At 43.1% G+C, this 12,389-nt stretch overlaps 1 long non-coding RNA gene across 2 annotated transcripts; it reads right to left on the reverse strand.

The window, feature by feature from the left end:
* Nucleotides 1-5,733: 5,733 nt before the first annotated feature.
* LOC140615359 (uncharacterized) lies at nucleotides 5,734-11,434 on the reverse strand. 2 transcript variants are annotated; one of them, XR_012016028.1, is made up of 4 exons: nucleotides 11,214-11,434; nucleotides 6,453-6,582; nucleotides 6,203-6,331; nucleotides 5,734-6,062 (listed from the first exon to the last, which is right to left on the reverse strand). It is a non-coding gene; the product is annotated as an uncharacterized lncRNA (long non-coding RNA). The 2 variants fall into 2 exon arrangements; XR_012016027.1 differs by lacking the exon at nucleotides 5,734-6,062 and having other exon boundaries at nucleotides 6,076-6,331.
* Nucleotides 11,435-12,389: the final 955 nt, after the last annotated feature.

Consider the following 12,389-nt stretch of genomic DNA (forward strand, 5'->3'; position numbering starts at 1 on the left):
CTGCGCGGCCACCTGCACAGGGCCGGGCGGCCGCACCTGCACGCACAGCCGATCCTTCGCTCCACCTTCCGACAGTTACTGGGATTCTGCGCCCCATTATGCAGATTTTCAGGTGACAAGATTTTTGATTGAATCAAATCCATGTGTGGATGAGCCTCCTCGAAGGCCGGTTAGCCCAGGGCATTGATTATGCTCCGGGTCAGACTCACCTGAGGCCCCAATCCGTGGGCACTGACGGTGCGACAGGTAACGGCGATGGAATGTGAGGAAGGAAGGGACCCGCGTTGGTGTTTCTAGGTGCCGCTCCCCGGGCTTGGGCTCGGGCTCACTTCACCTGGCACGACGTCCTCCGGGCTCGTCACGGCCTAGTGGATGACGGGATTGCCTTTTCTTTTCTTCTTCTTCTTCTTCTTTTTTTTTTTTTAAGATTTTATTTATTTATTCATAGAGACACACAGAGAGAGACACAGAGAGAGGCGGAGACCCAGGCAGAGGGAGAAGCAGGCTCCATGCAGGGAGCCCGACGTGGGACTCGATCCCTAGACCCCAGGATCAGGCCCTGGGCTGAAGGCAGCGCTAAACCTCTGAGCCACCCGGGCTGCCCTCTTTTCTTTCCTTTTCTTTCTCTTTTCTCTTCTTTTTCTTTTCTTTTCTCTTTTCTCTTTTTTCTTTTCCTTTCCTTTCCTTTCCTTTCCTTTCCTTTCCTTTCCTTTCCTTTCCTTTCCTTTCCTTTCCTTTCCTTTCTCTTTCCTTTTCCTTTTTTCTTTTCCTTTTCTTTTCTCTTTTTCTTTTCTTTTTTCTTTTCATTTTCTTCTTCCTCTAGGATTCCTGTAATGTAAATGCTACTACATTTGATGGAGTCACCGAGTTCCCTAAGTCTATTCCATTTTGCATAATTCTTTTATCCTCTCTTTTGTTCTTCTTGATGACTTTCCATTACTCTGTCTTCTAGGTTATTAATTCATTTCTCGGTTTCATTGCAACAAGCATGCTTCTAATCTCATTTATTGCACTCTTCATCTGTGATTGGTTCTTCTTTATGACCATGTTTAGGGTCTCACTAATGTCTTCCATTCTGTTCTCAAGTCCAGTGAGTAATTTTTTTTTTTAAAGATTCCATCCATTTATTCATGAGAGATACAGAGAGAGAGAGAGAGAGAGAGAGAGAGAGAGAGAGAGGCAGAGACACAGGCAGAGGGAGAAGTAGGCTCCATGCAGGGATCCTGACGTGGGACTCGATCCCAGGTCTCCAGGATCACGCCCTGGGTTAAAACAGTGTTAAACAACTGAGCCACCCGGGCTGCCCCCAGTGAGTATTTTAAATACTCCATCAGGCATATAACATCTGTTTTGCTTAGATCTCTGGCTGTGGCCCTGTCCAGTTCCTTCATTTGGGACAAATTTCTCTGTCTTCTCACTTTGTCTAAGCGAAGCTACCTTTCCTGTCCTTGAGGGTAATGGGTTTGTGAAGAAGAGGTCCTGTAGTGCCCTGCAGTGAGTGCCCCTTGCTCGGGCCCGGTGCTTCTGAGAGTATCTCAGTGTGTGCTGAGTGTGCTCTGCTGTTCTGTCCTGACTGGTGTATCCTTCAGGCCAGTTGTTTACGGGGGCTTTCTTTGCCTATTGTGGGCACTGTTTGGTCTCTGGCGTATGTTTGAGTAGGTGTACCAAATAGTCTGCTGTAGAAATGAGACCTGTCACCATTGCCACTGGAACTGAGGCTCCGCAAAACTCTGAGTAGGAGACAAGGTGTTGACAGGGGTTTGGGCCAGTCTTCCGAGGGATGCACTGGGACCGAGGCAAGTGTGCCTGGAATGGGCTATTCCACTGGAGCACAGGGGAGTGGGGGTGGTATAAGGAAGTTAGGTGGAGTTTGGTCCTGTGCTGGTTTCTGCAGGTGGCCTGTGCTTATGTGAGAGGTAGGGAAAGGAAGCCGTGTCTTCCAGTCCCTCTGTGCCTGGAGGAGTCTCTCCATAAATGCTGTCTCTCAGGGACTCAAGTAAACTCCCCTCTGTGAGCCCCAGGTGCTCTTCAGATTGCCATTTGCCCCTGTTCTCTCCAAGAGCAGCCCCAATGCTATCGGGAGGGCTCTCCCGAGACAAGGCGAGGGGAGCCTGCTGATCCCTGGAACTCCAGGAACTCATGAAATTTGACCCGTCTTGCCCTTCAAGCCAATTACTATGGAGACTTGCTCTCCCTGTGCACTCCCGGGTGTTAGTCTATTCCTTGTCCTTCTCCGTGACCGCAGCTCCCTCCCCGCCGCAGAGGCCACTGTTTGTTTCTCTCCCAAACTGCATCTCAGCACTTCGGACCTTTAACGTGGGCTCTTCTCTGCCTTTAGTAATGGGGTTTGTTCTGCTCTTCTTCAGGCTGATTTCTGGAGTATTTAGGATGATTTGACAGTTATCTAGGTGTATTGGTGGGACGAGGCACCGTCCCTCTCTGCCACCATCATCCCCCCACTCAAGAAAAAATACTTTTGTGAGAATAAGTTTGACCTCCTAAATTGCCGAATTAATATGCTAATTACCTCTTAGACTTTATCTTACATGACTTTCCTATACCATTTTTGCTAACTATTCTCCTCTTCTTTTAAAAATAATTTTTGTGGGACGCCTGGGCGGCTTAAGTGGTTGAGCACCTGCCTTTGGCTCAGGGTGTGACCCCGGGGGTCCCGGGATCGAGTCCCCTGTCGGGCTCCCTGCATGGAGCCTGCTTCTCCCTCTGCCTATGTCTCTGCCTCTCTCTCTGTGTCTCTCATGAATAAATAAATAACATTTGTTTAAAAATAGATAAATAAATAAAAGTAATTTTTGTATTTTCCTACATTTTTCCACTTAACACTTTATCATGAGCTTTCATTCATTTTATTAAATATTCTTTTAAAATCCGTTTTCAATTGTTGTATGAACTTTGGTTAATCTAACAAACACTTCCCTATGATTAGACAAGCTGTTTTCATCTCTCTACACCTCAACACACCTGCACTAATACAAGGAATACTGCAAGTATGTTAGGTATCATTCTTTATCTATATTTCTAGTTTTTTCCTTAGATCAGATTCTTAGGTGTAGGATTATGGGGATATATATATATATACACACACACACACACACACACACATATATACACACATATATAAATACATATATAATTTATTAAAATAAAGATATCCTTTTCTTCATTTAAAAATGAGTAAATTAGATGAAACCAACAATTCATCAAAGAAATGCAAATAAATAAATGAAAAAATGAAATGAAAATCCATATATATGGTGAGAGCTGGAACTAGATACCGCCGTCAGCTGTTCTTGTTTCCTGCAGTCCATCTTGTTTCCTGCAGTCCACATATATATATATATGGATTTTCATTTCATTTTTTCATTTGTTTTTATATATATATTTTTATATCTATCTATCATCTATCTATCTATCTATCTATCTATCTATCTATCTATCTATCTATTGCTTCCTATGGACTAGCTCAGATCAACTTCAGATTTTAAATTTCATTGCTGTAAGCACATGGCTTGAAGAGGCAGTTCTGTTCCTTCCTGCATATGGCCCTTAGGCAGTGAAGCCTTGGTTCTTCCGCCAAACACAGGCCTGGGTGAGGATGAACTGGGGGGAACCCAGCCCCGTGTTATCAGTGCACAGTGGGGAAGTGGCTGAAGTCATCTCTGTGGTACTGCCCGTTACATCCATGCACAATGATTGGAATTCCTTGGAGCATGGTTAAATACACACATCTTGTCATGAAAACTCTTGGACCTCATCTCTGTATCCAACTTCTTCCCGGCCTGAGGGTGGTGATAGTGACATGGGAACAATTTATTTAGTTGCAGAGTGCTCATTTGTATCTTGAGTGAAGCAGCAAAGCCTGGGGGTATGGTAGTGTGGAAGGGTAGGAGCCAATCTGAGTGCCTGTAGCCTCTACTATGACTTCACTGTTGAGACCTTATAACAAAAATATTTAAAGAAACTGATTTTATTTTATTTTTTTAATATTTATTTATTTATTTATTTATTTATTTATTTATTTATTTATGATAGACACAGAGAGAGAGAGAGAAAGAGAGAGAGGCAGAGACACAGGCAGAGGGAGAAGCAGGCTCCAGGCCGGGAGCCCGATGCAGAACTCTATCCCGGGACTCCAGGATCGCGCCCTGGGCCAAAGGCAGGCGCCAAACCACTGAGCCACCCAGGGATCCCCAAGAAACTGATTTTAAATGCAAATTAAAGGGCCAGTATTTATTTTCACACACGGGCAAAAGTACAGACAAACACACAAAGCTGTGGTAACAAGGATACTTCTTATACTGCTGGCAATTCACATTGAAAATCTTTTTTTTTTTTTTTAAGATTTTATTTTATTTATTCATGAGAGACACAGAGAGGCAGAGGAAGAAGCAGGCTCCATGCAGGGAGCCCGATGGGGGGCTCGATTCTGGGACCCTGGGGTCATGCCCTGGGCTGAAGGCAGATGCTCAACCGCTGAGCCACCCAGGGTCCCTACATCGAAAATCTTAGAAGAAGGGAAGTGTGTGTGTGTGTGTGTGTGATATTTGGCAGTTGTAACAAAAAATGTAACTGGATTTTCTTAACTACTAGTAGGATTGAACATTTTTTCATTTGCTTATTTGCATTTCTTTGGTGAATTGTTGGTTTCATCTCATTTACTCGTTTTTAAATATGAGTAAAAAGATATCCTTATTTTAATAAACCTCTAAATTTTAATATAGCCAAACAAACATTATTTTCCTTTATAATTTCCTTCTAATGCTTCAATGAAAATCAACACCGTTCAGCCAGCTTACTATGCTGGGTTAAGATGGGTAATTCTTGGTCCCCTGCCTTTAAGGATCTTATAATCTATTGAGGTAGGAAAATGTATGGATAACCAGAAATAACACAATATAATGAAGACTCCTAACTCTGGGAAACGAACTAGGGGTGGTGGAAGGGGAGGAGGGCGGGGGGTGGGGGTGACTGGGTGACGGGCACTGAGGGGGGCCCTTGACGGGATGAGCACTGGGGGTTATTCTGTATGTTGGCAAATTGAACACCAATAAAAAATAAATTTATTATTAAAAAAATAGACTACAGTATGTTCCAGTAAGATCACTGAAAAGGGAACCCCTAATCCTTGCTGGAGTCAGAGCATCCTCCTCAGATGTTCATAGATATTTTCCGACATGGGACTGTTAGCAGAGAGTTGAAGTGGGATAATTAGGAGCATCATAGAGCAAGAAGGTTGTAAAAAAAATGAGTTTGGAAAGCCCTAAAAGCCCAATTTCCTGAGATCAAAATTTGCCCGAAAGTAACCTCGTGTCTCTTTAGAAGGTTAAGAGCTGTGACTGCAATTTTCATTTCTCCTGGTACTTGACTATTCCGAAAACTCTGTCAAATAAATGAAAGGAGACAGACCCCCCCACCCCCCACCAGTTCAGCCTGTGGAGCTCAGGTGGCCTCGAACCAGCTGCTGAGGATGAGTCACAGAGTATTCCCTGGTGCTTTGTTGCCTGGAAATGGGAAAGGTGCCCCTGACTATGGCTGTGACATTTTGAAGGAATCCCCTTAGCAGTCTAATTGAAACTATCCCAAGGTTCACCTCTTGGATCCTTACATTCTTGACCTTAAGAGTGAGTTGCAGTCTAAATGTCCAGGGGGAGATGTGGGGTGGGAAGCTCAAACCAGGGATTTTGATGGGTGTCCCCGTTGAGCTCAGCTGTGTTTACAGGCTGTTGGGAAGAAGGTCAGGGGCAGGTGTCTTAACGGGCTCAGGAAGCAGCGAGAAGTTGATGATGTTTAGGGGAGTGAGGATGGTGGGTAAGTGGGAGAAGAATGAAGACGGGATGGTTTGGAGTCACAGTGAAGATACAGGGATCAACACATGGTAGATGACGGGTGTTAGTCTTAAACTTGATAAATCTGCTTCGTGGGCCTCAAGGACGGAGGATAGCTTTACCTTGTTTCCTGCAGTCCACAAGCATTCATGGAACTGAGAAAGCAGCTCCCTTCTAGGCACTGTCCCTGACCACCAGGAATGTTTCACAAGCACAAACCTTTAAAAATGGAAGCACATTTGAAATTTGAAATTCAGATATCAACATTAGGGTTGTTTTAGTTCCCTTGTGTACTTGGAGTTTGGAGGTTTAAGACTTTAAAATTGCAGTTAAGACGTTTAGTTTCTTCCTAGATTTACCTCCCTGCAGGTGGCTGCCACCAGGTGAGAGCTGGAACTAGATACCGCCGTCAGCTGTTCGGCCTTCCTGCTCTCGGGCAGGTGCAGCTGAACACACACCATCACAGCCCGGATCCTCACTGCGCTCACCTATAAATGAAATACGATGGACAGCGGAAATGAGCCCTCTTACTAAATCACAGATTCCCCCCTACCGAAAGCACAGCTGCAAAACAACAAGAAAATACGTAAGTGCTAACTGATCCATTACCTGTTTGAGAAGATGACTCTGATTTTGTTCCCTGGTAGCATTTCTTCTTACCCAAAGTCTCTTTTCTGAGAAACTTCCCCAGCAGTTACACTCTGTCCGTATGTCGTCAGTTTCTTAGGCCAACACATCACTAATTTAGATAAAAGTCTTTTATTAGATGAAGTAGCCTAGTTATAGTGTTTTTGAAGATTCTTTAAACCTATTTTGCAATAAAGTAGGGTGTAAATAATGAGCGGTGCCCTAACTCAAGCTGTCATTCTTCCAGACCTGACCTGACAATCTGAATGCAGCTGAGAAACTCTGGGCCTCGGATGAAGTTCTGGGAAGGACTCATAGAGCCAAAGCTGGGGGTGGAGACTTGAGCAATGATGTAGGGTCTATAAATGTGGACGGTTCACAGCTTACCCCTCTCTTAGGAGAGCATGGTATGTACTGCACTATCTAGGGAGCAGCAGCATTCTGGGGTTAGTGTCCACCTGTAGGTCTTGGGGTCTCAGAGAAGCTACGGCAGAAAGAATAAATAAAAAACTGAATTTGTCCAAAGTAGAGGAGCCTTTGCAACAATCTATTTGAGTAGAGCAAATTCCTGGCGGGTTGAGACTCTCTCTGCTCAAGAGCCATGGCTGACGTCTTAACCACTCATGATGTCCCCACATGCCTGTGCCCATCGAGTTCCAGGACTTCCTCGTGATCCTTCTGAGCCAGAACGCCAGACAGTGGCTGCGTGACCCAGTCTCCCTTGAGGAAAGAATTGCTGCGCAGCTGCCCGAAGTCTGGTCAGTTACTGGCCTAAGGATCCTTCAGGGTCTGTTTCATCTTTTGACCCGAGGTCATGCTCCTCTGGGGAGCCCCTTTTCAGTCCCTGAGCAGGGCTGTGGCATAAGGGCCCGGACATTCCTGCCCAATCTGGGACTCCCAGAGGAGGCACTCTGTGCTCCGGAGCTGCTAGATGGGCTGGCAGAGCTGCCTCCCTCTGATCAATCCTACTTCTCCGCTTCCTTTCACAGATGTTAGTCCTTAATGACCCTTTTGCTCTCCTGGGTCACATCCACCAACACAACTACTAGTCAGCTTTGCAAGAAAAGACGTACCGGCACTTACTGAGCACCTATCCTATGTCAGGAATTGTTCTAGATTATCAGTCTGTACTCTCTTTTTGAATCTTCACATGACCTTATGTGCTAGGAACTATTATTATCTTCATTTTTTTTTAAGATGCAGAAACTGGAACAGATGGCATAAATTACTTGCCCAAAGTCAAACAACCAGGCTGACTCAAGATTTGAATGTTGACAGGCTGAAGCTAGTGCTTCTAACAGTTCTCCTCGTTCTCCGTATTTGCCAATCCTGGGCCAGTTCAAGCACGGTAGCCACCTTTCAGTACCAGCATGTAAGCACGCGGATTTGCTAAATTTATATTTCCAGCCCCTAGTACGTTGCCCGGCACATAAAAGGAGCCCAATGAAGTTTTGATGCTGAAGTGAACAAAGGGGAACTGCACATCCCAGAATCCCAATTAGGTAAAGGAACGTAGCACAAAAGACAGTGAATACTGTGGGGAGGAGATAATGACTGTGTATGGAGTAGACGTGACACGGAAGGAGACAACCTACAGATTGTGAAACTGTGCACGAGCTTTTATAATTTTGAGCTCCTTCCCATTTTAGCCTCCGCTAGTCTGGGGGGCAGGCCGATGTGGGAGAGAATATGGAGCAGTTAACTCTAATATGTTGGACCTTGTTGTATGGATCTGTACTTTCCCTTAACCAAACACAACAGCGTCCTTTAAACTTAATGTAATTGAGATATTGAAAGTTAAGTCTTTCCTTTCCTTTCCTTTCCTTTCCTTTCCTTTCCTTTCCTTTCCTTTCCTTTCCTTTCCTTTCCTTTCCTTTCCTTTCCTTTCCTTTCCTTTCCTTTCCTTTCCTTTCCTTTCCTTTCCTTTCCTTCCTTTCCTTTCCTTTCCTTTCCTTTCCTTTCCTTTCCTTTCCTTTCCTTTCCTTTCCTTTCCTTTCCTTTCCTTTCCTTTCCTTTCCTTTCCTTTCCTTTCCTTTCCTTTCCTTTCCTTTCCTTTCCTTCCTTTCCTTTCCTTTCCTTTCCTTTCCTTTCCTTTCCTTTCCTTTCCCTTCCTTTCCTTTCCTCTTTCCATTATTATTCTTATTCTCTTTTGGAAGGATAGCAAGTATTTCTGAAGAGAAGTTGATTTTGTGCTTCAAAGTATTGTTTGGAGTCAACTACCGTCTTTCTCCTCCTTCTTCTCATCCTCACGTTGAAATCCATACTAGGCTGGGAACTCTGGGGGTACAGGTTAAGATTCAGGAACATCCCTAGACATCCACGCCGGTTGTTTGCTTTAGGGATTGGATCACTGGGGCCCTGCTAGTGACATTAAGCCATGATATGCTCATAGGTGGCGTGCTTATCAATTGATGAGGTGTCATAGGTGCATCTTTGAAATGCATCCCGTTTTGAGAATCTCTGCGCCATTTTAGGTTGATAAGGAATAATATTCTTTTGTTGTAAGGTTGTAGAAGGAGTAATTGATAGGATATACATATCCATGTGCTTCATAATAGGGATTTAAAATCCATCTCTTTTTTGTTTTTTTGGGTTTTTATTTATTTATTTATTTATTTTTAAATATCCATCTCTTTAATCTTTGATAGAAATGCTATCTTAAAGCTTTACTTTAATTGTATTCTTAATAGCCAAAGAAGTGGTTTTTCGCTTCTGTCTTGGGCTGTTGTGTTTTCATTTCCACCAGTTTTGCCAGTTTCCATCACTGACATTTAAGCTTTTGTGCTCCCTTCAATGCAAATAACAGGAAATGCTGCAACCAAATCCAAAGGGGGTTAACTAAGAAGCAGACTTTCTAATTTGAGATTTGACACCCATCTCACCCTAGCATAAGGTCTGGTAAATATTCAAATGGATTATATTTCTTGACGGGACTTCTATTGAATTTTAGAAAGAAGGATCAAAGCGTTGAGATTTAAGTTCTGATTCTGCATATTTCCTTCTTAAACTATATCGAAATCCTCTGAATATTTTTCCCACAAGAAAGTTTTAATAAATCCTCAGTAAGTCATTTCCACTAGAGATTTTGTCTTTATTACAGTGAAGAGACTAGATATTTTAATTCATGGTTGGGTTCCTGTTCCAGGGCATCTAAATGCTCTATTTTTTAGAACATGAATGATCAATTGGCTAACTATATTTCATGATTTAGTATAACTCCCTATAATTCATATAGGGAAGACATTTAATTAGTTTCTTCTCCATATCCTTGGAACATAGTCTAAAAGTACAAATATACCCTGGAATGTAATAAGGATGATAATAGTAGCAAAGCAACATTAATTGTGGCATCTAATGTTTATTGAGTGCTTAATATGTCCTAGGTACTTTGCCAAGAACTTTACACGTATATGCACGTATATGCACGTGTATATATATGTGTCCGTCCATGCGTGTGTTTTCATCTAAGCTTCGTAACAACTCCAGAAAGTAGTTACTATTATTACCCAGAAACTGGAGATGAGAAAATGGAAATTCAGAAAAATATATATATATAACTTGCTTAAAGCAATGTTATAGTGACCTATCTGGAATACTGTGACTCTGATTCATTTCAGATCACAGGTTCTTAACCATTAAGTACTACGGCTAATAAAAAGAAAAAATAGAGGTTGCTATAGAAGGTCTATTGTAAGGAATATATTTATCTGGGGACTCCTAGATCTCAGCATTGGAAGAGACCTTAAAGGTCATTTAATCCAGTCACTGATTATTTTGGAATGAGATTTATTTAGTTAAGATCTTTGCAAGTGCATGGCATGGAGGAGAGGAGACCGGTTTCTGTCATAGATCGGACAACTTGTTATAGGTCTTCTTAAAAAATCTCTTTGTGTCTGAACTTTTTAATGCATAAAATGGTCATAATGACATTAGCCAAACCATCCCAGAGCTGATACATGAGTTGATAGGTATGGAAATGCTTTGAAAAGCGTCATATATTACACTACTGTATTACAGAGATGCCTTTACGTCCTTACCCCATAAAGAAATTCCAATTTGACTTTGATGAAGGTCTTGAAGGAATCAGTACCTTCCCTTATCTGTACATTTAATTACAATAAAACATCGTAGAAAGATGTTTGTGTCCTGTACAAACCTCTAATGTAATATGTATAGCATCTAGGTTATATTCAGAGATTAATCGTATGTTAAGATTAAAACATTAAGTAATAATTATCACACGTTAGTACATCTGGAGAATATTTATAGCATTAAATTTTTTGAAAAATCATTCCTAAAGCTTCAAAAGCCAGTCTGTGCTTGGTCTAACCCTCCTGCTAAGTGATTAGATTGGACACAAATAGAGAGGATGGTTACGTGTCTATTGACCCTGAAGTAAATATCAAAGGACACAACAATATTAAATTCCAGACATAATAATCCAAGTGTATGAAAATACCTGAATCCCGAGTAACTGTCTCTCCTTGTAAAAAGTGACCGCATTAAAGAAGGACAAGACATGTCTGACAGATGGGAACATCACTGTCTTTAAAACTCATCCCTTCCCCCAAGCAGGAAAGACAGGAGCATGGACTTTTTCAAACGTCAGCTGCTAAATTCTTATTTTATAAAAAAAATAATAATAAAAATAAAATGAATAAATAAATAAATAAATTCTTATTTTATTCTGCTTGGTACAAAACAGCATTAGTTCATTCATTCAAAAAGCCATTTTTTGAGTACCTGCTATATACTAGGCAGCACGGTAGGCTCCAAAGGGTGCCGGACATAAATCGTAGAGATTTTCCCTGAAGAGTCCACAGCCCAGGGCAATAGGTAGACACAGAAATCAACTTCGTAGAGAGAAATTGCTAAGGCGGACATTGTCCTTGAAACAATGTCCCGTGTGGGAGGAAACGTGCCCGAAGGGACGGAGGCCACAGAACTCTGGAGCACGCAGAACAGTTCTGTGCTGCTGATTCTGAAGCGTTTGAAGGTCACTGAAGGAGATAAACCTTAGAGGGAGTTAGAGTCATGAGGGTGGCCTGGAGCCGAGGGGGAGGTACAAGGTGAGAGAGGCTGTGGGAGCACGGCCCGGGCCATGCATTCTCCGACGTGCGCTTCGCGTTGTGGGCCACTCGCCTTCAAACTTGCCTGTCCCCATTCTCTTATTATTGCCCTAGTTTTTGAGTCCTGCCTCTCCCTCTGTCCCCCCTCCCCCGCCCCGTCATTGACTCCTCGTCTACTTGCTCTCCTAGGGTGAGCTCATTTATGGTTGCGGGTGAACGACCCCCGAGTGTTTGCCTCCAGGCCAGTGGGCTCTGCTCAGCCGCCGAGCATTCTCTGAAAATCTTACCGAGGATGGACGTTATAATGGGCCGAATTATGTCACTCTCCCGGGATCCCCCCAAATTCATATGTGGGAGTCATAATCTCCAGTACCTCTGAATGTGACTATATTTGGAGATAATCTTTAAAGAGATTGTTTCGTTGTTGAAGTTAAAATGGACCTACTAAGGTGGCCCTAATCCAATACGTGTGGTGTTTTTGGAAGAAGAGATTAGGGTAGAGCATGGACACACAGAGGGGACACCTCATGGAGGCACAAAGGGGAGACAGTAATTCACAAACCATGAAGACAGGCCTCAGAAGGCTCTAGCGCTCCCAACACCTTGAGTTTGGACGTCTAGCCTCCAAAGTTGTAAGAATATTGACCTTTGTTGCATAAGCCCCTCCGTCCGTGGTGCTGTCCAAACTAGCATAGACGTCTCCCGCCCGACACACCTAGAGTGAAACTGCACTATTGCTTCCCTCCCGGGCATTGAAAATCAGACATTTATAGGGGTTAAAGCCCAGAGGTAGCCTGAGAGGGAGTAGACCTCCCCCTACAACGTGCACCAGGGCAGCCAAATATGGGAA

The sequence above is a fragment of the Canis lupus genome, chromosome 23 (genome assembly GCF_048164855.1).
Source record: "Canis lupus baileyi chromosome 23, mCanLup2.hap1, whole genome shotgun sequence".
Classification (NCBI taxonomy): Eukaryota; Metazoa; Chordata; class Mammalia; order Carnivora; family Canidae; genus Canis; species Canis lupus.